General features: G+C 40.3%; 1 long non-coding RNA gene across 1 annotated transcript; it reads left to right on the forward strand.

The window, feature by feature from the left end:
- Positions 1 to 27,418, forward strand: LOC138886460 (uncharacterized). The gene is made up of 3 exons (XR_011405193.1): positions 1 to 80; positions 1,010 to 1,068; positions 27,331 to 27,418. It is a non-coding gene; the product is annotated as an uncharacterized lncRNA (long non-coding RNA).
- The last annotated feature ends 448 nt before the right edge of the window (positions 27,419 to 27,866 follow it).

Here is a 27,866-nt window from a genome sequence, read left to right on the forward strand (position 1 = left end):
CTCTCCACAAGGGTTTCCAACAAGATTATCATTTGGGACACGAAATCAAGAAGCGATAACATTAGAATGATCCCTATGACGTAAGTATCGCTATATTACCTCTCTTTTTCTTTGTAGTTTGTATTTTGGAAGGTATTTAATAGTTAAGAAAATACCTAATTTCTGTATTTAAGCTTCAAAAGATCAAGAAAGGTTGATAAATTCATTTCCTAATAATTAGAACTCACGGGACGGTGATCGAAAGCTGTGAGTTCGAATTATTCGACTTGTAGTGGACTGTTTTGTGGGTTGTTTCGTGTTGCTTTTGGGTTGTCTATTTTGCTGCTGTTTAATGGAGTTTTTGGAGGACAAATGGTGTGGAGAAACACCACATAATGGCGAAATGGTGGATTAGTTATTCTTTGTAACATTTTCGGGGTGTTTGACACTGCTATAGTTCTCGTTTTGGGTATGAAGTAATTGGGGTGTGTTGGGTTGTTGTAAGATAAATATAACTTGGATTTTGACTTGAATCCACTGTAGGAGGTAAATATATTGTGTTCTTGCATGTCTTAAGGTTATCTTGATGTTGATTAAGTAAATGGATGGACTAGACATGAACTAGTGAATAAAGTTGCTAATTGAGGATAGTTGAAGTTATGGATTATTTTCTTAGTTATAAATGTATGGTATAAGGTTGGAAAAATTGATGAATGACTTAATTATCATTTTAATGATACTATTAAGTTAAAATAAGAAGTTTATAAGGGGTGATATGGGGTATATGAATTCCAGTTGGAGCTTGCCGCTCGTTGTGAAGTAGTTGTGACTTGTTGTTATTTTATGGTGTCTTGTTATTGATAATTATGTATTGCTGAATTTCTCTGGTCATTGTTGTTGGTATATGGTATTGGAGAGGCTCTTGTTACAGGGGAGATGCTGCCCAAATTTACATAAACGAGCTACTAGTTTAAGTTTTGGACTTAGCCTTTACTCAACACTGATTTTGAATCTCCTTATGCTATGGTAGATTGAGTTGAGTTGTTTGAAGAATTGCTTGGAAGGTATTAAGGACTCAATGGAGTTAAGGTATGTTAAGTCTATACATTCTTTCTTTTTGGCATGATCCATATGATACAAACGAAACGAGTAAACGTACAACTTTCATAAATGACTCTATTCATAGAAGTACTAGGGAGGGCATATGTTCTTCATTCCCCATGTGTCATATTATTATATCTTCTATTCAAGGGTTTCATAAAAATACGTAAGTTGCTAAAGTTTATCCGAAGGCATATTGATCTTATGACACTCCAAGAGATCTTATTGACTCACTTCATTATGCATTGCATTCATTTATACATGTACATTGACCCATGACCAGATGGCGTTATATACGCGTATATTATATGTATATGGGGCATTAGGAAAGGTTATGGTATTATATATGCACCACCACCTGATCGACTGGTATACGTTGATGATTTCGCCTACAGTGGCTGAGATGATATGTGTGAGCACATGATTTTTGCTCTATGAGAACTACTCCCAAAAAAATTTCAAAAAATAAAATGGTGTTGTATTGTTTGTGATTTATTTGTATTTTGTCTGTGCATGTTTATTTCTGCTTTAATTAAGAAAAAATACAAAAATATGTGTTGCATGTGCATTTAGGATTTAATTTTACAATTTAGGAATTAATTAAACAATCAAGTTTGTTTTACAAAATGGAAAAATCACAAAAATATGTACTTTGCATTTTTTGCATTTAATGTCCGAATTGTGTGATTTATCTTTATTTGATGTTTAATTTCGTGTGATAGTTATTATTAAGAGTTAATATTTTTAGTTAATTGTCGATTTTATAATTAGGATTTTTAGTTTATTGTTGAAAAGGAAAATTGAAAAAAAAAAAAATAAGAAGAGGAAAATTCGGTTGGGCCAATTTAGCCAAGCCCAAATCCAAAAGACCAGCCCACACCCGCCCCAAATCCAGTCCACCTGCGACCAGTCCAGAACAACGTCGTTTGGGCATTGTGAATCTGGACCGTCAATCTCATACGATCAAACGGTCTAGTCCATCTCCAGATATATCCAAACGACGTCGTATCTGGCCAATAAATCCAAGCCATTGATTTGTTTTGATCTAACGGCCCCAGGTTTCCCCCGTAACCCGGTCTATTTCAGCCCGAGTCGACCCAGTCTCGAGGCATGACCAAACGTCACTATTTCCTTTAAGTGAATTGATCCAGGCCATTGATCGTGTTTGATCCAACGGCCAGGATTAAACCACCCCCTCCGTATATAATGTCACACCTCTTTTTTCACTTGCGCCCGCAGGGGCGTAGGGGGAGTTTTTCCAATTAAAGGACAATCGAAACGGGATTTTTTATTTAATTCAGAGTCGCCACTTGGGAGATTTATGGTGTCCCAAGTCACCGGTTGAATCCCGAATCGAGGAAAAGATTGACTCTGTATTATAGTCCGCGAACCAAAAATCCGAGTAAGAAATTTTGTTAACCCGGGAGAAGGTGTTAGGCATTCCCGAGTTCCGTGGTTCTAGCACGGTCGCTCAACTGTCATATTCGGCTTATTTATCTGGTTTTAATACATGTTGAACCTATGTGCAAATTTTAACTGTTTACCGCTTTTATTATTATTATTTTTAAGGAGAATTGAAACGTCGTGAAAATACACCTCGAACCACATCACATCAATGCACCCGTGGTTATTGACACATTTCAACTCTGTTGAGATTTAGATTTGGGTCACATAAATGTGCACCCGAGTTTAAGAAAGTAAATTATTAAAGGTGCGCCTAAAACGACTAGCGTATCATTATTTTGCGTAGGGCCGTGAAATTTTGCTAAATGGCCCATCCCGAAGTCTAAGTAATTTTACCAACACGTATAGAGGGCCCCATAACTTGTGTATTTTTGTTTGTCGAGGCTCATTTCATTCATATTTTTTTTAAAAGGAATTTGCAACGTCGTGGAAATGCATCTCGAACCACATCACAATCAATGTACCCGTGATTAGTGACACATTTCGATTTCGTTGAGATTTGGATTTGGGTCACATAAATGTGCACCCGAGTTTAAGAGAGTAAATTATTTAAAGCGCGTCGGAAGTGACTTGCGCGTTATTGTCTTTTGGGGAAGGTCGTGAAATTCGCTAAACGGCCCGTCCCTAAATCTAAGTATTTTAAAACAAATATTTATTGAGGGCTTCACAATTTTGTATTTTTTATTCGGCGAGGCTCATCTCATTTTATTCAAGGATATCCTAAAGCGACTATGATTTTCTATTTATTTGTCTCTAAGAATAAAAATAATCCTAATCAATTAGCACTAAAAGTTCGGGCTTCAAGTTCAAGTCCGGGTCCAAACAAAAGGAAACACCTTCTAGTTTGAACCCGCTACCTAACTTAAGATCCGCCGCCTGCCGTTGTAAATATTAACAAACCAGCTACCATTTCGATCCAGTTCAACTTTAGCTTTATTATATGAATTGGATTATTGGAATTAACTATGTGGAATGCAAAGCCATTTTTGAGCTCTTTTTACGATTTGTTGAAAAATGCATCAATGCTTAAAAATTGACATCAAGCTAACATTAATCACTAACATTAGTTACTAATATTATTTACATTGCTATTTAAAATGATGTTATTTACTCAAGTGAACTCGCAATTTCAGAATTAGACCTATTAAACCAACATGCTGATTTCCATAAACCATTTGAACCCGTTTTGTGACATAAACTATTTAAAACTATTTCACGACTACTGAAAAAAAGAATTAAATATAGTATATTTCATAACTAGTAATCACCAACTAAGATTAAGTACAATTGATATTCCATGTTTGTAGAAATAGATTCAATCAGTCCAGCTTATGCATTCCAAAGTTATTCCAATACATACTATGAATATCAAGTGAACTACTGCTTATACATCAAATTAAACACAAAGAAACAGGGTAAATTCAGAAATCCATTCCAACAACTCTTTACTTCCTTTCCATTAAATTTGGGGGCTTTAGAACGTGTACCTGGATAATGGAAATACAAGAAGATGAAGGAGCAGTCAGCAACAGTAATAATACAACAACGCAGTGACAGAACAACCCAGTGACAGATTAAAAGGAAGGAACCAGCAGAGTTCCAGCAACACCCAATGAAAACAGTAGCTAATAACCAATAGCAAACTCAAGAAGAACCAATTGAAACCCCAGAAATACTAACCAGCAACACCAATGAAACAACAACAATACTAGTTCTGATATTCAGTAGTAAAAGAAAAACTCACTTTTCAGTTTCTTAGCTCTCAAACACTGAAACTTTTAGGATTAAAAAAAAACCAGCCTGTTTTTTACTCTCAAATTACTGAACTTTTAAATGTTAAAAATTCAGCCTAATCTCCCTGAAAAAAGACTGAAAGAGAACTCCTTTTTTCCTTCCAAAAAAACCAGCCCCTTTTCTGTCTTGAAATGACCCTATTTATAACCCAAAAAACAGGTATGGGCAACATATTTTAATCAATCCTTTTTAAGTTTTTCATACTATTATGTTTTGTTCCCCACACTTGCATGCCTTGTTCCCCACACTTGCATGCCTTGTTCCCCACTAGCAAATGTCTTGTTCCCCACTAGCAAATGTCTTGTCCCCCACTATGTATTAAACAATGCCTTATTTTAATATTATTAGTGCTTAGTGGACAGAGCACTCAAATCAATCATTTTTAAAACTTTAAATCCCAAAATACCCCTGAAACTATTGAAATTACCATTCTACCCCATCCACTATATCCAATCCTCCTAATCAATTAACCAAACTATAGCAGTTATAACCAATCGTAATTGAGAAATCCTAATAATTGACTAATTAAACACATGAAACTAACTCCCAATCAACAACATTAAGATTCATCAAACTCAAATCACAATTTAAGTTTGAAACTCAATTCAGACCAAATATCATCAAAATAAAGATTCAGTGATTAAACTAACACACTTCTAGATTAAACCTAAACAAGAACAAATGAACGCTGTCCATATACTGAATGAAAACAAACTGACTTCATATGCAAGAAATGATGAACAACGACAAGAAAAGAAACAACATAACATAACTAAGAAAAGATAGAAACTAGAACGAGGCAAGATAATTAAAACAAGCAAGAAGAACGACAGATTCATGAACTTGTACTGCTACTCACTACGTTCGATCATGGAAACACGCAGCTCATTCATATAAGTTTAACCAAAAGACAAGATGAAAAGAAAAAGGAGATGGACCTTCATTGTTGCCAAAAATGGATTTCCCAAGTGATTGAATACAGAAAACTCTTTGAGCAGAGCTGTACAGCAAAGGCAAATAACGAACAAAAGCTTCAAGCTAATGTTCCAAGAAACTCGAGCAAATCTGGAACCAAGACCCCGTCGGAAAACTCGAACTCGCGGACTGAAAAATGAGTCATTTTTTAATGGAGGGTTTTGAAGGTTTTGAACCAGAGTTTCATGGCTGCTGGTTGCCGACTGTGGAGCTGGAGTGGCGGACTGTTGGTGACTGGTTGACGAGTGACGACGTTGGGTCTGTTGGTGGCGTTGGACATCGACGGAGAAGGATGGCCAGTGGTCCGCATTGCAGCGACGGGCGGACTAGCTGGAGCTCACGACTGGAGGGTCGTTGGGCTATAGGTTGTCGACGGGTTGATGGAGTCGACGGTGGTCGCTGGTAGTAGGGCTGGCGTGAAGGGAGGTGGTCGCTGGTTCGAAGAAGAAGAAGGAGGGAAGCCATGGACGTGGTCGTGAGGTGGGCTGTCGACGGGTTGATGGAGATGGTGGTCGTTGGTAGTAGGACTGGCGTGAAGGGAGGTGGTCGTTGGTTCGAAGAAGAAGAAGGAGGGCAGCCATGGACGTGGTTGTGGGAGCTGGAGGGGTCGTTTGGAGAAGAAGAAGAAGAGGGGGCGGGTGGTTTAGGGTTTTTTGTTAGGGGTTTGGAAATGAAATGAAGAAGGGGGGGTGGTTGTTTGGGCTATGGGGAAGACTGGGTCGGGGATGAGGTATGGGCCGGGTATCCGGGTTTCAATTTCAAAGGGGAAAAAAAATTGTTTGGACTTTAAATTGATTTGGCCCAAATATGACTTAACACTCTTTTATTTTGCCTTTCTTTTCTTAAACTAATAAAACTAAAAATTTCAAAAATCCTAAATTAACTTATAGGACTAGATTAATTTATAAAAGTACTACTAACTTTTAATAACAATTAACACACACAATCAAATAAAATCACATAACTTGAACATGAAATGCTAAAAATGCAAAAAATACATTATTTTGTGATTTTCTTTTTCTTAAAAACAAAACATGGTTCAATTAATTCTTAAGTGCACAATTAAATCTTAAATGTGCATGCAACATATATTTTTGTATTTTTAATTAATTAAAACAAACTAAACATTCACAAACAAAAATAATTATCCAAAATGTCACGCAAAGTTCTCAATTGTATCCAAAGGCAATTTGTTTTATTTTTCGATTTCTTTGGGAGTAGTTTTCGTGAAGCAAAAATCACGTGCTCACAACTGCCCCTTTTTGTCCGAAAACACAAAGAGTTTTCGTGCAAAGATAAAGTGAGCGGATACGATCGATTTTTGCCTGTTGGAATACTCCGTGTGAAGCATTTTTTGAAAAGATTTAACCGAACCTTTGCTTCACAGGTTTCCTACATATCCCTGGCTAAAAGGGAATCAGGTTAATGTAGTTCGGGAAGTTTTGATAGCTGGGACTACCATGGGACTGCAATGTTACTACTGTCGCATGTTGTTATTTCTGCTTTCCGACCTCCTTACTACACCATTGCTAGAAAGAAAACAAAAAGCTAGACTAGACTAATGATTACAGAATCTTATCTATCTTCGACTTGCTCTTGTAGTCTTCTTTCAGATTTCTGAAATGGGATTCATGTTGGGGGTATTTTTGTTGTAACCCTCCGCATTACTGACTTCTGGCTTGATCTTGAAATGTATTCCTCTGTTCTGCAGGCAGACTCCTGACTTCAACTTGAATGTGTACTCCTTTGTTCTACAGGCGGGCTCCTGACTCCAACTTGACTTTAAAAAATAATACAGCCTCCATTCTCCAGGCGGGCTCCTGACTTCAACGACTTCTTAAAAATATAACACCTCTATTCTCCAGACGGGCTCCTGACTTCATCAACTTAAGTTTTAACAACCTCCATTCTACAGGTGGGCTCCTGACTTCTTTGACTTAAAATTATAACAACCTCCGTTCTATAGGCGGGCTCCTGACTTCTTTGACTTAAAATTATAACAACCTCCGTTTTACAGGCGGGCTCCTAACTTCAACTACAACTCAGAATGTAATACCTCCATTCTCCAGGCGGGCTCCTGACTTCAACTACAACTCAAAAATATATACCTTCATTCTCCACGCGGGCTCCTGAATTCAACTACAACTCAAAATGTAATATCTCCATTCTCCAGGCGAGGCTCCTAACTTCAACTTCAACGTGAAATGACAACAACCTCCATTCTCCAGGCGGGCTCCTGACTTCAATAAACCTTAGAGTATAACACCTCCATTCTCCAGGCGGGCTCCTGACTTCATCAACTTCAAATATAACGACCTCCGTTCTAACAGGCGGGCTCCTGACTCCTTTAACTTAAAATTAACAACCTCCGTTCTACAGGCGGGCTCCTGACTTCGACTACAACTCAAAAATATAACACCTCTATTTTTCAGGTGGGCTCCTGACTTCGACTACAACTCAAAAATATAACACCTCCATTCTCTAGGCGAGTTCCTGACCTCAAATATTTCTTAAAGACATAACACCTCCATTTTCCAGGCGGGCTCCTGACTTCAACAACTTCTTAAAAATATAATACCTCCATTCTCCAGGCGGTCTCCTGACTTCAATTATAACTTAAAAAAAATATAACACCTCCATTCTCCAGGCGGGTTCCTGACTTCAACCTCTTCTTAAACAATGCGTTTTATTGTTGTTGTTCCTTCCTGCCTCCTGGACCCTTTTCCTTCTAACTTGAAATTATCTTCTTTTAGAACTGCTTCCCTCAAAACTGGTGTTTCATTCCTCTGAAAACTGATGGGGATAATGCCGGTATTTTATTCAAAATAGGTTATTTTCCTTCTTCAAAGACTACTTCCCTTAAAGCTGGTGCTTTCCTTCCTCCGAAAGCTACTTCCCTTAAGACTTATGTTATCTTCCTTCCGAAATTGCTTCCTTTGAAACTTGTTTGGCCTTCTTCCGAAAACTGCTGGGGATAACATTTTTCCCCAAACTTGTGTTATCTTGCTTCTTCCCCAAGTGGGTACCGGACTTCCAGAAAATTTTCTGCCCCAGTTTGACAATCTTTCTTGTATCATGATGTCTTTTCATCATCTATAGCATTTCTTGTCCCTGCTTCAAATCAAAGAAAAATTTGTTAGTTTAAAACGTGGTGAGTGGTCGTGCCACTCCTGCTGGGGATGGTTTTTCCCTTTTTCCTTTCCATGCTTTGCGTTTTATTACAAAACTTGCTGGGGATGATATTACTTGTTGGGGATGATATTCCTTTTGGGGAAGGCTTTTCTTTTCTCTTCCTTCCCCGCTTTGTGTTGTCCGACTATCGCGAAACTTGGTCGATAATTTGTCGGAGTTGTTCCTGCATCTCGCAAATCTGCTGGGGATCCTCTTGGAATTTGATCCATAACTTTTCAACTGTTGTTTTTCTCTGTTTTTCTCCAACTTCCCCTGGAAATTTGGTCCTCTTGGAATCTATACCCATTCATCATTTGGTCTTGCGACAAACTTCTTTTCACTTTGTCGCCTTATCTTTGGCCCGTCCTATCCACATTGTGTTTTTGCACCATCTTGACAACTGGTAATAAGCTCTGAAAATCCTTTTCAAAAACAAACTACTGGGGAGATAAAGTCTTTAGACCAAAAAATAAAAAAGTGATGATTTCAAAAGATAGAAAAAGAAAAAATCTTTCTGAACAAATGCTGGGGAAAAGGAAAGAAAAGAACTTATCGGAATGATATAACCGATCCAAACGATCATGTCGTGCATTTTGGATTAATAAACCCAGTCTATTTGTATCAATCAATCTTTTGGACGGTCTCATCTTACTGGAGATAAACATGCACTCATCTCTTTGCCAAATGCGGATCCTTTCCGCCAATCTTGTCTTGTCGTCTCATAGTGCCCTTCGAGGGGTTTTCACTACTAAGACTCTCTCATTTCTCTCAACTCCCATCACCTTATGGTGCCTGTGAAGGTTTTCACCGATAAGACTCTCTCATTTTATTTTATATTTTCCAGCTGGGGATCGGAGTGTTACCGATATGACTCTCTCTGCTGGGGATTCTTTCGGCTACCAATTCATTTCCAGCTTATGATCCTCTTCTCTGCTGGGGATCAGAGTGTTATTCCCGACTTCCGTTTGCATGACTTGACACTTCTCAGATACTGATCGGGAGGCCTTTTTTGGACATCAATATGGGTTTTTGTGTATGGCTAAAAGAAAAGGGGTAAAAAGTTCAAAATAATTTTGATGGGTAAAACATTACAACTCTTGGAATCAACTTTCTTTCCCAAAATTATAAACACAACTTCTGCCCCAATTTTTCTTGCTTGGGGATTTTTGTTTTTTGTTACACTATGACCGAGCCGTGAGGTGCCTACGTATCCTCTTTGAGGAATCAGGTCAAACATAGTTCCCAATTTCTTTGTTTTTCTTGTGACTTTTCTTTTGTCTTTATTATCATTATTTTCTCTTCTCTTTTTCTTTCATTTTCATTACTGATTCCAAAAGAGGGGTATGAAAGAATAAATAAGGCTCAAAAGGGGAAGCAAAGGTTAAAGTGTTTGGATGGAAGAACAAATTGCCTCCGTCATTTCATTCTCCAAAACCATGCCAAGTGCAAACAAACAACAATTACAATTAAAAGAAATCATACATAATATCTCTTAACTGCGTCAGAATTGATAGCCATGTCGACGCATTTCCCTTCGATATCTGTTAAACATAAAGCGCCATTGGACAACACTCTGGTTACAATGAATGGCCCTTGCCAATTCGGGGCGAACTTGCCCTTCGCCTCAGCCTGATGTGGGAGGATGCATTTCAGCACTTGCTGGCCCACTTCAAACTTCCAGGGACACACCTTTTTGTTGTATGCTCATGCCATTCTCCTTTGATATAACTGGCCATGACACACAGCTGCCAATCTTTTTTCATCAATCAAGTTCAACTGCTCCAGACGAGTTTTGACCCACTCATCATCATTAATCTCAGCCTCAGCGACAATCCGTAGGGATGGAATTTCAACTTCTGCCGGTATCACTACTTTAGTTCTGTATACCAACAAATAAGGAGTTGCACCTACTGAAGTATGAACATTAGTGTGATAACCCAACAATGCAAATGGTAATTTCTCATGCCATTGTCTGGATCCTTCTATCATCTTCCTCAGTATCTTTTTTATGTTCTTGTTAGCCGCCTCGACCGCTCCATTTGCCTTGGGACGATATGGTGTGGAATTACGGTGTGTAATCTTGAACTGTTGACACACATCTTTCATCAACCGCTGTTAAGATTAGCACCATTGTCCGTGATGATCACTTTTGGGGTCCCAAATCTACAGATGATATGGGAATAAACAAAATCTACCACTTCCTTCTTGGTTACCGACTTGAAAGTTTTAGCTTCAACCCACTTAGTGAAATAATCGATGGTCACCAGAATGAACCTATGACCGTTGGTAGCTGCCGGCTCAATAGGTCCAATAACATCCATGCCCCAGGAAATAAATGGCCATGGTGCTGACATTGTATGTAATTCTGTCGGCAGAGAATAAATCAGATCTCCGTGTATCTGACACTAATGGCATTTCCGCACAAAACTGATACAATCATGCTCCATAGTGAGCCAATAGTACCCTGCTTGAAGAATCTTCTTTGCTAATACATATCTGCTCATATGTGGCCCACAAACTCCAGCATGTACCTTTGTCATAACTATTGCGGCTTGACTAGCATCTATACATCTCAGCAATCCCAAATCTGGTGTTCTTTTGTACAACACTCCCCCACTGAGGAAAAATCCATTTGCCAATCGCCGAATGGCTCTCTTTTAATCTCCGGTGGCCTGCTCTGGGTATATCCCCATCCTGAGGTATTCCTTGACATCATAAAACCATGGCTCGCCATCCATTTCTTCCTCTATCATGTTGCAATAAGCATGCTGATCACGAACCTGGATATGCAATGGGTCAACATGAATTTTGTCTGGGTGGTGCAACATCGATGCTAAGGTGGCCAAAGCATCGGCAACCTCATTATGAACTCTTGGGATGTGTCTGAACTCTACTGATCGAAATCGCTTGCTCAGATCATGCAAACATTGTCGATATGGTATGAGCTTCAAATCCCTTGTTTCCCATTCACCCTGAATCTGATGCACCAGGAGGTCCGAGTCTCCCAAGACCAGGACGTCCTGGACATCCATGTCTGCAACTAACCGTAAGCCCAAAATACATGCCTCATATTCAGCCATGTTATTGGTACAATAGAAACGTAGTTGTGCCGTAACAGGATAATGATGTCCTGTTTTAGAAATAAGTACCGCTCCCATTCCAACTCTTTTCGCGTTTGTGGCTCCATCAAAGAAGAGCTTCCAACCTGGTTCCTCAGATAATTCCAACTCATCTATATGCATCACTTCTTCATCAGGAAAATACGTCCTTAATGGCTCGTATTCTTCATCAACAGGATTCTCAGCCAAGTGATCAGCCAATGCTTGGGCCTTCATAGTCGTCCTCGTCACATAGACGATATCGAATTATTTGAGTAATATCTGCCATTTCGCCAATCTCCCTGTGGGCATAGGCTTTTGGAAAATATACTTCAGTGGATCCAAGCGTGAAATGAGATAATTAGTATATGATGATAGATAATGCTTCAATTTCTGGGCCACCCAAGTTAGGGCGCAACATGTCTTCTCAAGTTGAGTGTACTTAACCTCATAGCCTGTAAACTTCTTGCTGAGATAATAGATGGTATGCTCCTTCCTTCCTGTAATGTCGTGCTGCCCCAGTACGCAGCTAAACGAATTCTCCAGGACCGTTAGATAAAGAATTAACGGTCTTCCCGGCTCAGATGGAACCAACACAAGTGGATTTGATAAATATCCTTTGATTTGGTCAAATACTTCCTGACATTCTACCATCCATTCTACCGCAGCATCTTTCTTCAGTAGCCAAAAAATGGGTTCACACGTTGCTGTGAGTTGAGCAATAAACCTGCTGATATAATTCAACCTTCCCAACAGACTCATTACTTCTATCTTGTTCTTCGGCGGTGGCAAATCTTGGATGGATTTGATCTTTGACGGGTCCAACTCAATGCCTCGCCGACTGATGATGAATCCCAACAGCTTTCTAGATGGAACACCAAATGCACATTTGGCTAGGTTGAGCTTAATATCGTACCTTCGAAGTCTTTGGAAAAACTTTCTTAGGTCTGCTACATGGTCTTCCTGATGCTTGGATTTTATGATCACATCGTCCACGTATACCTCAATCTCTTTGTGTATCATGTCATGAAACACAGTAGTCATTGCTCTCATGTACATTGCCCCAGCATTCTTCAAACTAAATGGCATTACTCGGTAACAATAAGTCCCCCACGGCGTAATGAAGGCCCTCTTTTCCGCATCTTCTTCATCCATCAGAATCTGATGATACCCAGCATAGCAATCCACAAAAGACCCAATCTCACATCCGGCACAATTATCGATCAAGATATGGATGTTGGGTAATGGAAAGTTATCCTTTGGGCTTGCCCTGTTCAGATTGCGATAATCGACACACACCCTGATCTTCCTATCTTTCTTCGGCACTGGCACCACATTAGCCAACCAATCAGGATATCGAGTGACCCGAATAAACTTTGCTTGCAGCTGCTTGGTTACTTCCTCTTTAATCCTCACACTCATGTCTGTTTTGAACTTCCTCAATTTCTTTTTGATGGGAGGGCATACCGGGTAATAGGAAATTTGTGAACCACTAAATTTGTGCTTAACCCCGGCATGTCATCATACGACCATGCAAAAACGTCTTTGAACTCAAAAAGTGCTTTGATTAGTTCTTCCCTGATATCCGGTGCAATGTGGATGCTTATTTTAGTTTCCCTGATATCAACTGCATCCCCTAAATTGATGGCTTCTGTGTCATTTAAGTTGGGCTTGGATTTCTCTTCAGACTGGCTTAACTCTTTGTTTATCTCTTCGAAGGCTTCATCCTCATCGTATTCCGATTCATCATCATAATCGACCCCTTGTACAATTAGTTCGGAATCAGTTTGATTTTTTAGACTGGGTTGAATATCCGTTGTGCATGCCATGTCATTAGAACCAATATAAAGAGAACTGTTCAGAAAGAGAAAAGAAGAAAACAAAATTAGAACAAATTAAGAAAAGAAAAGCTTTCACTTTATAAAAATACGGGATAACAGAGTTTCACACTTTGCCGAATACAAAACAAAATTGGATTACAACCCTAGAATAATCTAAAAACAAGAAAGAAAATACAGAGCCTACTACCAAGACTCCCTCCGGGTAGGAAGAGGAGTAGTTGTCCAATTGTTGATATTTTCCCTAGGCCCCACAAACTGTACATCTAACCTACTGGACCCTTCTTCACCTTCTATCATGTTGACATCGACAAACAGCCTTTCAAAGACCTCATTCAAATCTCCAACTGGCCCAATCAGTGGTCCGAGAACTTTTGGGACCGACAACTTTCCGATACATGCTCTGACAAATGATCTAGATAGGCGCGGGATTGGCTTGGGAAGGATCCAGACTCTTTTCTTCAACTTGCGGGCCCGTCTCACATCCGCCGCTGTAGGCTTGAACCCAACCCAAAGGTATCCAGATTTTTGGGCAAAGAAACCGGCTGAACAATACCCTGAAGATCAGCCCCTAAACCTTTGCTTGGCACAAACCCGTTCCTCAACATCTCCGAGGCTACCATGATAGTTGCAGCTGCTATTTTGGGAAGTGGGATACTTTCACCTTCGGGAACTTTGTCCACTGAAACCATATCGAAAATCTGGTAAACCCACGGCCCCTTGTCATCGTCAGTCTCTATGAAGGGTACGATGGCATCACTTACGGCGCTTGTATTGTCTTCCCCATGTACTACAATCTCTTGCCTATCCCACTCGAATTTGACCATCTGATGTAATGTAGAAGGCACTACTTTGGCAGCGTGGATCCAGGGTCACCCAATAGAAGATTATATGACACTGCCACGTCTAACACTTGAAACTCCATGGTGAACTCGACCGGACCAATTGTTAATTCAAGTATGATGTCACCCATTGTGTCTGTACCACCACCATCAAACCCTCGAACATAGATGTTGTTCTTGTGAATCCTGTCACCATCGACCTTCAGTTTGTTCAATGTGGCCAAAGGACAGATATTGGCACTGGACACATTATCAATCAGTACGCGAGTGACTACCGAGTCTTCACACTTCACAGTCAAATAAAGGGCTCTATTATGTTCTGTACCCTCTACGGGCAACTCATCGTCTGAAAAAGTGACCCTGTTGACCTCAAAAATCTTGTTTGCTATTTTCTCCAGATGATTCACAGAGATCTTATCCGGAACATGGGCTTCGTTCAGAATTTTCATCAATACCTGGCGATGCTCATCTGAATGGATCAACAACGATAACAATGAGATCTGTGTCGGGGTCTTCCTCAACTTCTCCACAATGGAGTAATCTTGCGCCTTCATTTTCTTTAAAAATTCTTCTGCCTCTTCCTCGGTAACTGGATTCTTTGTCGCTACTGGATTGACCCTTCTTAACTCTGCGGGGGCAAAACACCTTCCCGAACGAGTTAACCCCCGTGCCTTACATATTTCTTCCACAACTTTCTTCCCCTTATGCATTACCATTACCTGACTGTAGCTCCATGGCACAACTTTCTCGCTGATTATCGGCAACTGCATTACTGGCCTGATAACAATTGGTCCTATGCATGCCCCCTTCACGGCTACTGGCTTGCTTGATATCCCTTGCACCATTACTTTGACCGGCTCTAGATTCTTGGCAACATCAGACGAACTCTTCCCCATCACCACCACTGGCTTGCCTTCTACCCTTTCCGACTGTACTACCGCTTTTCCACTGATCAACTTTTCTTTCGGACTAGCATGGATCATCATTACTGTTTGTGAGGGATTCTTGAGCTTCCCTCCTTCGTGCACTAGTTCGATCATGTGGACTTCATGGTGTGCAGGCAACGGGTTCTGATTGATGTTAGGTGCCTCTGGCTCCTGGACCTCGATCCTATTTGTGTCAATAAGATCTTGTACGGCAGCCTTCAACTTCCAACACTTCTCAGTATCATGCCCGGGAGCCCCCAAACAATATTCACAACTTACCGAGTGGTCCAGATTTTTGGGAAGGGAATTTGGCAATTTGGGCTCCACAGGGCTCAATAGGCCTAACTGCCTCAATTTGTGGAACAGAGTAGTATAGGTTTCTCCCAGCGGAGTGAATGTTCTCTACCTCTGCACCCTTTCATTCCTGAAAGTCTGATTCCCACGGAAACCCGATCCCGAAGGATTCCTATAGGCCCTTGGTGGTGGATATGTGTTTTGTGGAGGTGGATATGTATTTTGTGGAGGTGGATATGTGTTTTATGGAGGTGGATATGTATTTTGGGGAGCCAGTGCACGCCATTGCGGGCGAACCAGAGACTGGGTGTAAGTTTGGGCATGATGGACAGAGAAATGTGGCTCTTGTGGTGGGTAGTAGGGCTGTGGAGGGCCGTATGGAATGTGTGGGTAATTTGAGTGATGGGGTCTAGGTTGGTAGTGAGGGGGGACCTCTGGATCTGGACCAAGTACCTGCCTCGACTGTTGCGATATCTTCCCTTTTCTTCTTTCTGAGCGCACCTCCCGTGCCGCTCTGGATGGCCTGAGTGGTTGCTTTAATCGCCGAATAGCTCAAGATTTTGTTGGACTTAAGTCCCTCTTCAATCATACTGCCCATTTTCACTACTTCGTTGAAGGATTTGCCAACTGACGTCACCAAGTGACCAAAGTAAGTTAGCTCTAGAGTCTGTAGAAAGTAGTCCACCATTTCCCCCTCTCTCATCGGAGGATCAACTCTTGCTGCCTGTTCTTTCCACCGGAACCCAAATTCTCTAAAGCTCTCTCCCGGCTTCTTCTCAAGTTTCATCAATGTGAGACGGTCAGGGATGATCTCAAGGTTGTACTGGAAGTGACCTGCGAATGCTTGTGCTAGATCGTCCCAGGTGTACCACCTGCTCGGATCCTGTCTTGTGTACCATTCCAGTGCAGACCCACTTAGACTTTGACTAAAGTAAGCTATCGGCAACTCGTCTTTTCTCCCAACCCCTCTCATCTTACTGCAAAACCCTCACAGATGTGCCATTGGATCACCGTGCCCCTCGTATAGATCAAACTTTGGCATCTTGAACCCTGCCGGCAATTGAATGTCGGGGAATGGGCACAGATCTTTGTAGGCCACACTGACTTGGTTGCCTAACCCATGGATATTCCTGAAGGACTGCTCCAGGCTTTTAAACTTTCGAAGCACTTCGTCTTGCTCTGGGCTCTTAGCCGGCTTTTCAGTCTCTACCGAGATCTCAAAGTGAGTGTTATAAGTATGAGGCTCGGGTGCTTTGAAGGTTGGATCAGGGGGTAATATTGGTTATCGTGAGCCTGAAACAACGGCTCGCTAGATGATCTTTGCAGCGTGGCTGGTGGGGGTGCCACGAAAACTAGAACATTTGGTGGAGGAGGGTTTTGATTGGGTTGTGAAGCTTGGGGATCATAGGCATTTCTTCCCTGATAGTATTGGTGACTGGGGAAGCTTGTCGAAGGGCCGGGGGGAGGGTATTCCGGCGTGTGTCCTGGTGGGAGAGCGGGAGCAACGGGAGGGTTAGGCACTTTTTGTACCCTGGCTAAGGCCAGCTACATTTCTTTCATCTCCTGTCTCATCTTATCCATTTCCTCCTTCAGCATTTGATTCTCTGTCCTTTCATCCTCGACACTTTGGTATGAACTAGTCATGATTTTTAGTATGGGCCCTTTGGATCTTGTTTGGTAATGGTAATCTGCCAGAACGTTCTAACAAACTAACTGGTTCGAAATCTCTTTGATAAATAACAAACTTGTTAGCATTAGAGTTTAACACATGTTGTAATTTCACGTTGGGGGATGCAATGTTCCTAGGCAGTTTAACCATTTCTAACATGTCTTTGCTTCGACTGCATATGTCATTCCGGCTTACTTTGTTTGTGCCTCGTTTAAGTGTTTCTGAAACTTTCTTTATCTCTCTTTTTATTTCTTTCTTTTCCTTCCTTTTATTCACTTTTCTTTAGTGGTGGTCGAATCTTATGTGGATTGCCTACGTATCATGTCCCCGCATGAATCATACCGGGCGTAGTTCTGCCACAAGTGCGGAAAATAAAGACACAATTTTTGGATTTTTCAACCTTTACTAGCAAAATGTTTTATTACAAGGCAAAACATTCTTGAAAGGAAATTGATAGACTTGATACAGACTACAGATTTTATGCCAAAAAGGGAAATACAAACTCCGACGGACAACAGACTCTGAAGATAAGGAAATTACAGACTCAAACTATGAATGTTTCAGAGTTTTGAATTTTGGCGCCCGCGGGGCGTCGTTCGACCTCGCCGCGGGCTTTGGTGCAAGGTTCCTTTGCAGATCTTTCAAATTTTCCATGATCTGGTGTACATAAATCATTATTGAAGCAAAGAAGGTGGTACAGGACATATCCTCACAAGCTAGGCACTTTATGGTGATGTAGTGCCCGATATCGTCGATTCTTCCCTTGATTCTGTCCCTTTCCATAAGCAATTGCTCTATTTGTTGATTCCGCGTCCCCAGCATTTGAGCGTTGTAAAGGAGTTGATCCTGAAACTCATTCATCTATTTCTCCATTCGGGCCATTAGATCATAGTAGTGCTTCCTATCTGCTCTGGCATCTCGGGCTTATCTGAAGATTCGCTCTTTGAGAGTGGATATTGTTTCTCTCAATGTAGCGATGTTCCTTTCGTAGTCCCCCTTCATTTGTTGCATAGACCGTGCTCGCTCTTCTGCCTTCTTTATCCATTTCACCTGGATTCTCGCTAGACCAGCTTTAGATTTTTCCAGGTTTTCTTGATATTAGAGGACTTTCTTCTTTATACCGCTTATGAGCCTTTCATCAGCCCGGCTTCTCTTTGGGTTTTTGGTAGCTATTTTCATTTCCTGGATTTGAGCTTTGAGGACCTCGTTTTCCTGAGCTAGTTTTCTCTTGTCTCCCTCATCTGTAGCGATATGCAAATCTTTCTCAAATTTCAAATCTATAACTTGCTTCTCCAACTTGCCTATTGCAACCCTGTACTCGTGCTCTTTAGCTAACCAATCCCATTGTTCTTGCGACGCCTTGACGAATTCCTGGAGATGGGGTCTTTTAGCCGGCCTTTCGTGCTCAAGTTCTCTCATGTACCAAGCAAGGTATCATGGCGCCACTTCGCCTTTGGCCTGATCCTGCACGCAAGTATCTGCTTTTAAACATTGGCATTCACTCCAGATCTGACGGACTCTTGCTTCAGGGAACTGTCTGTCAGGGCTAATCTCAATTACTTGAGCACTAAGATCTTCCTCCTGTGGCACTGTTTGGCATTTCCCGAGTTGTATCAAAACCCGATATGGCACGTAAGGCTGAATGCTCTTGAGCCCCATCAATAGAAAGTGGGTCCTAGCTGCCGGCATATGGATGACCTCGTCAACGGGCAACCATCCTAGTGTCCACTGTATTTGGCTGGCGGTGAGGGTCCGAAAGAATGATGTCCATGTCGTAACTCCCTCGGGTAGACTGACCCCTTTGATGCTTGTGTAGAACTCTTCTATGCAAGTTTTCTTCGAGGAGCCATAACTCAAAAGCTGGGAACGGTGGCAGAGATGCTCAGTCATCCATATTTGCAGCAACAAGTTACACCCCTCGAAAAAGTTCCCTCTGGCTTTGCAGGTCCGTGAGAGCTCAGAAGATATCAGATACTATCATAGGCGTAAGAGTGCTTTTATCTTGAATGAGCAAGGTACTGACGACCCCGGCTATTTTCAGATCAATGTTTCTGTCTTTCCTCGGAAATACCAAAAGGCCCAAAAAGGTTATCATAAAAGCCACTCGTCTATGCTTGTCCCATTTCTAACGGTTACTTTTGCTACATAACTTGTTACCCAGGTTGTTGAATCCTCCGACATGACCGTATCTGTCGTATATGAAGCGCAGATAACAAAAACCTGCGGCTAAATCTGGTTTATGGACCGTCCTGGGTATCTTTAACGAATCTAATAACCGATGCACAGTGACAGCTCTTGGAGCAACCAGGTATTTTTGCCTTAATGGAACTTCAGCATTTCCGATGTACCCGGCTATTTCCTCCAAAGTCGGAGTGAGTTCAAAATCGGAGAAGTGGAAGACATTGTGTGTCGGGTCCCAGCAGGTGACCAAAGCTCTTATGATATCCCCCCGAGGCTGGATTTCCAATAAACCCGTAAGACCTTTTAGATATTTCTTGACCTCATCTTGCCCTTCACCACCTAAATCATCCCACCATAGTCGCAACTTGAAAGGGATTTTAGTCATTATTGAAAAAGGTTCATTTTGCATCGTGCTCATCCTGCACATTTATTAAGGTGATTTGAGCAAAAAAATAAAATATATTTAACACAACCAATTGGCTATTTTTTTTATTTTTCACAGATTAAAAGAAAGATCCGGCTCCGCACACGGCTTCTCAGCACTTCGGGAACGAAGATTTTAAAGCTGGGTGAGTCAACTGGTCAAAAATCCAAAAATGACTAAAAGTGGCCGTTTATGCAAAGTCAGCCTTCCGGCGTCCCTTTCGGAAATATTCGGCTATTCTTGCCAAAAATGGCATCACCCGACTTATTTATGTTGACAATTAAAATTTGACAATTTTTGGCTATTTTTGTAAAAGGGGAAGTTGGACCCGATGAGGGTTGCCTATGTATCCCGCACCCTGTGAGAATCAAACCGGCGTAGTTCGAGCAGATAAAACAAACTTCTTTTGAAAACAAGACTCTTTTCAATGGCAAATAAACCCACTTTTTTTTCTTTTCATTTTCTCAAAATTCGACAGAGTTTCGACGCTATTTGGACATTGATTTTTTTTCAAAACAGGCGATTAACTACCTCTATCTCTCTTTCCTCAAAGTATTCAAAAGCCGGTCAGCATGCAAGTCCGAAGCAAACAAATGCACAGGTAGCAAGTTGGATGCATCAGGATGGTCTTTTGTCGTTTTGGTACACCTGTCCTAGACAGACCCAACCCCTGTGTTGAGCCTCCAAAGTCAAATGCACATGATGCAAACAAACGTTCCTACTAGGGATCCGGCATGAAGCTGAGTTATTCTAGGTTCGTAACCTGGGTATTTGTTCTAGACTGTGTACCCGAGCGGACAACTCGAGTCGAGGAGGGGGCTACGTACCGGGGACCCGCGAGATCGTCCGGCTTTGTAACTTGTCCGGCCTCTTTCTTATTTCAGGTATTGACACTAACAGAATAGGGAGTCTCGACCAGCGAGCTTCTCCCCGGAGGTAAGAAGAGAAGGGTTTCGGCACAGTTTATATACAGTTCAGATAATATCAAAGCGGTAAAAGCAGCATTTAGCGCATTAGGCCCAAATATGTAAAAATCAGATAATAAACAAAGCCAAATATAACAATTTATCTAAGCTCGAATTCTGAACCCTGAACCATAGATTCTGGGTTCGCATCCCCAGCAGAATCGCCAGAGCTGTCACACCTCCTTTTTCACCTGCGCCCGCAGGGGTGTAGGGGGAGTTTTTTCAATTAAAGGACAACCGAAACGGGATTTATTATTTAATTCAGAGTCACCACTTGGGAGATTTATGGTGTCCCAAGTCACCGGTTGAATCCCGAATCGAGGAAAAGATTGACTCTGTATTACAGTCCGCGAACCAGAAATCCGAGTAAGGAATTCTGTTAACCCGGGAGAAGGTGTTAGGCATTCCCGAGTTCCGTGGTTCTAGCACGGTCGCTCAACTGTGATATTCGGCTTATTTATCTGGTTTTAATACATGTTGAACCTATGTGCAAATTTTAACTGTTTACCGCTTTTATTATTATTATTTTTAACGAAAATTGCAACGTCGTGAAAATGCACCTCGAACCACGTCACATCAATGCACCCGTGGTTATTGACACATTTCAACTCTGTTGAGATTTAGATTTGGGTCACATAAATGTGCACCCGAGTTTAAGAAAGTAAATTATTAAAGTCGCGCCTAAAGCGACTAGCGTATCATTATTTTGGGTAGGGCCGTGAAATTTTGTTAAACGGCCCATCCCGAAGTCTAAGTAATTTTACCAACACGTATAGAAGGCCCCGCAGCTTGTGTATTTTTGTTTGTCGAGGCTCGTCTCATTCATATTTTTTTAAAAGCAATTTGAAACGTCGTGGAAATGTATCTCGAACCACATCACAATCAATGTACCCGTGATTAGTGACACATTTCGACTTCGTTGAAATTTGGATTTGAGTCACATAAATGTGCACCCTAGTTTAAGAGAGTAAATTATTTAAAGCGCGCCAGAAGTGACTTGCGCGTTATTATCTTTTGGGGAAGGTCGTGAAATTCGCTAAACGGCTCGTCCCTAAATCTATGTATTTTCAAACAAATATTTATTGAGGGCCCCGCAATTTTGTATTTTTTATTCGGCGAGGCTCATCTCATTTTATTCAAGGATATCCTAACGCGACTATGATTTTCTATTTATTTGTCTCTAAGAATAAAGAAAAATCCTAATCAATTAGCATTAAAAGTTCGGGCTTCAAGTTCAAGTCCGGGTCCAAACAAAAGGAAACCTTCTAGTTTGAACCCGCTACCTAACTTAAGATCCGCCGTCTGCCGTTGTAAATATTAACAAACCAGCTACCATTTCGATCCAGTTCAACTTTAGCTTTATTATATGAATTGGATTATTGGAATTAACTATGTGGAATACAAAGCCATTTTTGAGCTCTTTTTACAATTTGTTGAAAAATGCATCAATGCTTAAAAACTGACATCAAGCTAACATTAATCACTAACATTTGAGAACTAACATTAGTTACTAACATTATTTACATTGCTATTTAAAATAATGTTATTTACTCAAGTGAACGCGCAATTTTAGAATTAGACCTATTAAACCAACATGTTGATTTTCATAAACCATTTGAACCCGTTTTGTGACATAAACTATTTGAAACTATTTCACGACTACTGAAAAAAAGAATTAAATACAGTATATTTCAAAACTAGTAATCACCAACTAAGAATAAGTACAATTGATATTCCATGTTTGTAGAAATAGATTCAATTAGTCCGGCTTATGCATTCCAAAGTTATTCTAATACATACTATGAAATATCAAGTGAACTACTGCTTATACATCAAATTAAACACAAAGAAACAGGGGAAATTCAGAAATCCATTCCAACAACTCTTTACTTCCTTTCCATTAAATTTGAGAGCTTTAGAACGTGTACCTGGATAATGGAAATACATGAAGATGAAGGAGCAGTCAGCAACAGTAATAACACAGCAACGCAGTGACAGAACAACCCAGTGACAGATTAAAAGGAAGGAACCAGCAGAGTTCCAGCAACACCCAATGAAAACAGTGGCCAATAACCAATAGCAAACTCAGAAAGAACCAATTGAAACCTCAGAAATACCAACCAGCAACACCAATGAAACAACAACAGTACTAGTTCTGATATTCAGCAGTAAAAGAAAAGACTCACTTTTCAATTTCTTAGCTCTCAAACACTGAACCTTTTAGGATTAAAATAAACCAACCTGTTTTTCACTCTCAAATTACTGAACTTTTAAATGTTAAAAATTCAGCCTAAACTCTCTGAAAAAAAGACTGAAAGAGAACTCCTCTTTTCCTTCCAAAAAAACCAGCCCCCTTTTTTGTCTTGAAATGACCCTATTTATAACCCAAAAACAGGTATGGGCAACATATTTTAATCAATCCTTTTTAAGCTTTTCATACCATTATGTTTTGTTTCCCAAACTTGCATGCCTTGTTCCCCACACTTGCATGCATTGTTCCCCACTAGCAAATGTCTTGTTCCCCACTAGCAAATGTCTTGTCCCCTACTATGTATTAAATAATGCCTTATTTTGATATTATTAGTGCTTAGTGGACAGAGCACTCAAATTAATCATTTTTAAAACTTTAAATCCCAAAATACCCCTGAAACTATTGAAATTATCATTCTACCCCATCCGCTATATTCAATCCTCCTAATCAATTAACCAAACTATAGTAGTTATAACCAATCGTAATTGAGAAATCCTAATAATTGACTAATTAAACACATGAAACTAACTCCCAATCAACAACATTAAGATTCATCAAACTCAAATCACAATTTAAGCTTGAAACTCAATTCAGACCAAATATCATCAAAATAAAGATTCAGTGATTAAACTAACACACTTCTAGATTAAACCTAAACAAGAACAAATGAACGTTGTCCACATACTGAATGAAAACAAACTGACTTCGTATGCAAGAAATGATGAACAACGACAAAAAAAGAAACAACATAACATAACTAAGAAAAGATAGAAACTAGAACGAGGCAAGATAATTAAAACAAGCAAGAAGAACGACAGATTCATGAACTTGTACTGCTGCTCACTACGTTCGATCATGGAAACACGCAGCTCATTGATATCAGTTTAACCAAAAGACAAGATGAAAAGAAAAAGGAGATAGACCTTCATTGTTGCCAAAAATGGATTTCCCAAGTGATTGAATACAGAAAACTCTTTGAGCAGAGCTGTACAACAAAGGCAAATAACGAACAAAAGCTTCAAGCTAATGTTCCAAGAAACTCGAGCAAATCTGGAACCAAGACCCCGTCGGAAAACTCAAACTCGCGGACTGAAAAATGAGTCATTTTTATAATGGAGGGTTTTGAAGGTTTTGAACCAGAGTTTCATGGCTGCTGGTTGACGACTGTGGAGCTGGAGTGGCAGACTGTTGGTGACTGGTTGACGAGTAACGACGTTGGGTCTGTTGGTGGCGTTGGACATCGACGGAGAAGGCTAGCCAGTGGTCCGCAATGCAGCGATGGGCGGACTGGCTGGAGCTCGCGACTGGAGGGTCGTTGGGCTGTAGGTTGTCGACGGGTTGATGGAGTCGATGGTGGTCACTGGTAGTAGGGATGACGTGAAGGGAGGTGGTTGCTGGATCGAAGAAGAAGAAGGAGGGCAGCCATGGACGTGGTCGTGAGGTGGGATGTCGACGAGTTGATGGAGATGGTGGTCGTTGGTAGTAAGACTGGCATGAAGGGAGGTGGTCGTTGGTTCAAAGAAAAAGAAGGAGGGCAGCCATGGACGTGGTCGTGGGAGCTGGAGGGGTCGTTTGGAGGAGAAGAAGAAGAGGGGGCGGGTGGTTTAGGGTTTTTTGTTAGGGGTTTGGAAATGAAATGAAGAAAGGGGGTGGTTGTTTGGGATATGGGAAAGACCGGGTCGGGGATGGGGTATGGGCTGGGTATTCGGGTTTCAATTTCAAAGGGGAAGAAAAATTGTTTGGACTTTAAATTGATTTGGCCCAAATATGACTTAACACTCTTTTATTTTGCCTTTCTTTTCTTAAACTAATAAAACTAAAAATTCCAAAATCCTAAATTAACCTATAGGACTAGATTAATTTATAAAAGTACTACTAACTTTTAATAACAATTAACACACACAATCAAATAAAATCACATAACTTGGACATGAAATGCTAAAAATGCAAAAAATACATTATTTTGTGATTTTCTTTCTCTTAAAAAAAAATATGGTTCAATTAATTCCTAAGTGCACAATTAAATCTTAAATGTGCATGCAACATATATTTTTATATTTTTAATTAATTAAAACAAACTAAACATTCACAGACAAAAATAATTATCCAAAATGTCACGCAAAGTTCTCAAAATTGTACCCAAATGCAATTTATTTTATTTTTCGATTTCTTTGGGAGTAGTTTTCGTGAAGCAAAAATCACGTGCTCACATATAAGTCCAACCTCTCACCTCGCACCCCCCCCTAAGCCATACCTCATGTACATCGTCTCTCTGGAAGACGACCCCCCAAACCCTAGCCGCCACCAAATCCCTTCGCCGTAAACCCGGCGGCAACAACGCCGATGACCATGAAACTAACACCCCTCGAGCACCTAACCACCCTCTCTACAAATCCCTTACCTGTTTTGCTCGAATCAGCCTGTAGCTTCTCGAATCTTCAATCGAAGATTCGAACAAAACTTGAAACTACCCCAACCGGCCCCAAACTCACACCATGATGCCCCCAGACCTCCCTCGTTACCAAACCACCTTTGGTTTGGTTCAAATCAGGCTAAAACCGTTCAAACCCCAAGAACCCTAGAAAACCAAAGGCTGGAGTTTGTCCGAAGAAAAGGAATTTGGGTGTCCAGTGGACCTTAGTCGAAGTGTTCTCAGTTGAGAACACTCGATTAAGGTCCGTTCGACCTCAAAAAAAAGGGTCCGAGTCAGAGTCCAAGTCAGGATCGTCCAGTTTCTGAGTTCGGAGGTATTTCTTCTGTTTCCCTGTTTGTTTTCATGTTTTGTTGTTTGTTTGTTAAGATGAGTTCAAATTCGTCTTTTATCGATTACTCTATTCTTTCTCCAATCAGACCTTTTATATGGTCCAATTTTATCATTGCTTCTGTTTGTTGTCAATTGTTATATGTTATAATTTGTGTAATCGATTGAATAAGTGTCGTCGATTAGTCTGGTATGCTTGAGTGTTAGATTAGCATGATAATAGTTTAATTTTTGGTTCATTCAGTATGTTGACAATGTTCATTTGTTCTTGTTTAGGTTTAATCTAGAAGTGTGTTAGTTTAATCACTGAATCTTTATTTTTATGGTATTTGGTCTGAATTGAGTTTCAAGCTTAAATTGTTGATTGAGTTTAACGACTCGGATCTACTTGTTTGTTCTGTTAAGTGTATTCTAATATGAATCTGGCTTTTTTGAATTGTCCTATTGTTGTTGATTGGGAGTTAGTTTCATGTATTTAATTAGTCAATTGTTAGGATTTCTAACTTAGTAGAATTGGTTATAGCTGATGGATTTGGTACAGATTAAGGGATTGGGTAGGACTGTAATTTCAGGGGGCTTTAGGAGGGTATTTTGGGGTTTAAAAGGTTTGAAAATGGCTTAAGATGAATGGGCTGACAGTAGGGTACTAAAGTACCATTAAACTAATGCAATTGTTTAGTGTTAATGGGGAACAAAACATAATGGTATGAAAGGCTTAAAATGGGATTGATTATAAAATGTTGCCCATACATGTTTGAACAATTAAATAAAGGGAAGGACAATGGATGATGGGAAAAACATACTCTAGTGGGGAACAAGTGAATTAAAACAAAATATGTAGTAGTGGGCAGAAAATATTTTATTAATGAGCTAAGTGCTCCTTAGAGTTGGAAAGGGGCTGAAGTTTGGGTATAAATGGGGGTCTTGGTTCTTCTTTTTGGAGGGACCGAGGAGGAAAAAAGATTTTTGGAGAGGGTAGAGAGGGCATTGTTAACAGAGTCTTTGAGGCTGCAAATAGGCTGAAAATCTGGACAGAATTAGGAGGGTACCTGGAAAGGCTGGTTTGGCTGGTCTTTTGGGCAGACTTTAGAAGAGAAAAGGTCGGAAAATCTGAGGTCTAAAATCAGAAAGGGGGCTGTTGAATTTGAACAAAAAAAAAGATCACTGTTTGAGAGCATCTTGAGGTCAGTTTTTAGTCAGTTAAAAGAAACAGCTCAGAAAGCTTGTAAGGTTTCAATTTTGAGAGTGTTTGAACTTGAGTCTAAAATGTTAGATTACTGTTTCATCAACCCTTTGAGCAAACCTTCAGTTCACTTTCAAATCTGAAGTATTTTGAGTAGTTTGAGATTCTGTTCTGTACCTGTTTGGTTAAGTGTGAATCCGGAACTAGATTTTGTTTCAAAGAACTGCATCCCATGGTTTGAGGTTGATTGGTTTTGGTCATTGAGTTTTGGTTTAAGTTGCTGCTGCATTGCTTGAAGTCCTTTCTCCTGATCTTGTATTGATTAAGTCGCTACTCCTGGTGCATTGATGTTGTATTGACTTCTACTAGCCTGTTGCTGACCTCCTTCTCTTCACATTTTATTGCCATTTCCAGGTTAGTATCCCTTGAATCCATAGAAGATGAGATGCAGAAATATGTAAAAGTTGTAATTGCATGAAGCTTGATGAATGAATGATCTTTGGCCTTCAGTCTTCGGTAACAAATTGTTTGGAATCCAGTAGCATAATGTGAAAGTAGTTAGTTTAGTTTGTTTCATCCTAGTACAAGTAGTGTATTCTGGGAACCATGTTGCTATTTCTTTCTTATCTGAATATTTGTGGTATGTAAAGTTAATTGAATACTTGAGATACTGTGTATATGGACTATTAACCTATGCATATTCTCTTCAATAGAATCGACTTTAGTATGGTTCAATTTTAGTATAGTCCAAGTATGGCACCCTGTTCTATAAAGTATTAAAACTGGAATATGATGGAGCCTAAAAGTTAGGAAGAATGTCTATGTTCGTGCCAGTAATTCCATGTATAATAGACAGTAGAAATGGTTTATACTTCATTGTTTAGTGTCAATAACCCTAGCCTGGATATCATGTAGTCATAGTTCAGAAATTGCATCTCTTTTAGCAGTGA

This window comes from Nicotiana sylvestris, chromosome 2, assembly GCF_000393655.2.
Source record: "Nicotiana sylvestris chromosome 2, ASM39365v2, whole genome shotgun sequence".
In the NCBI taxonomy this organism is placed as follows: domain Eukaryota; kingdom Viridiplantae; phylum Streptophyta; class Magnoliopsida; order Solanales; family Solanaceae; genus Nicotiana; species Nicotiana sylvestris.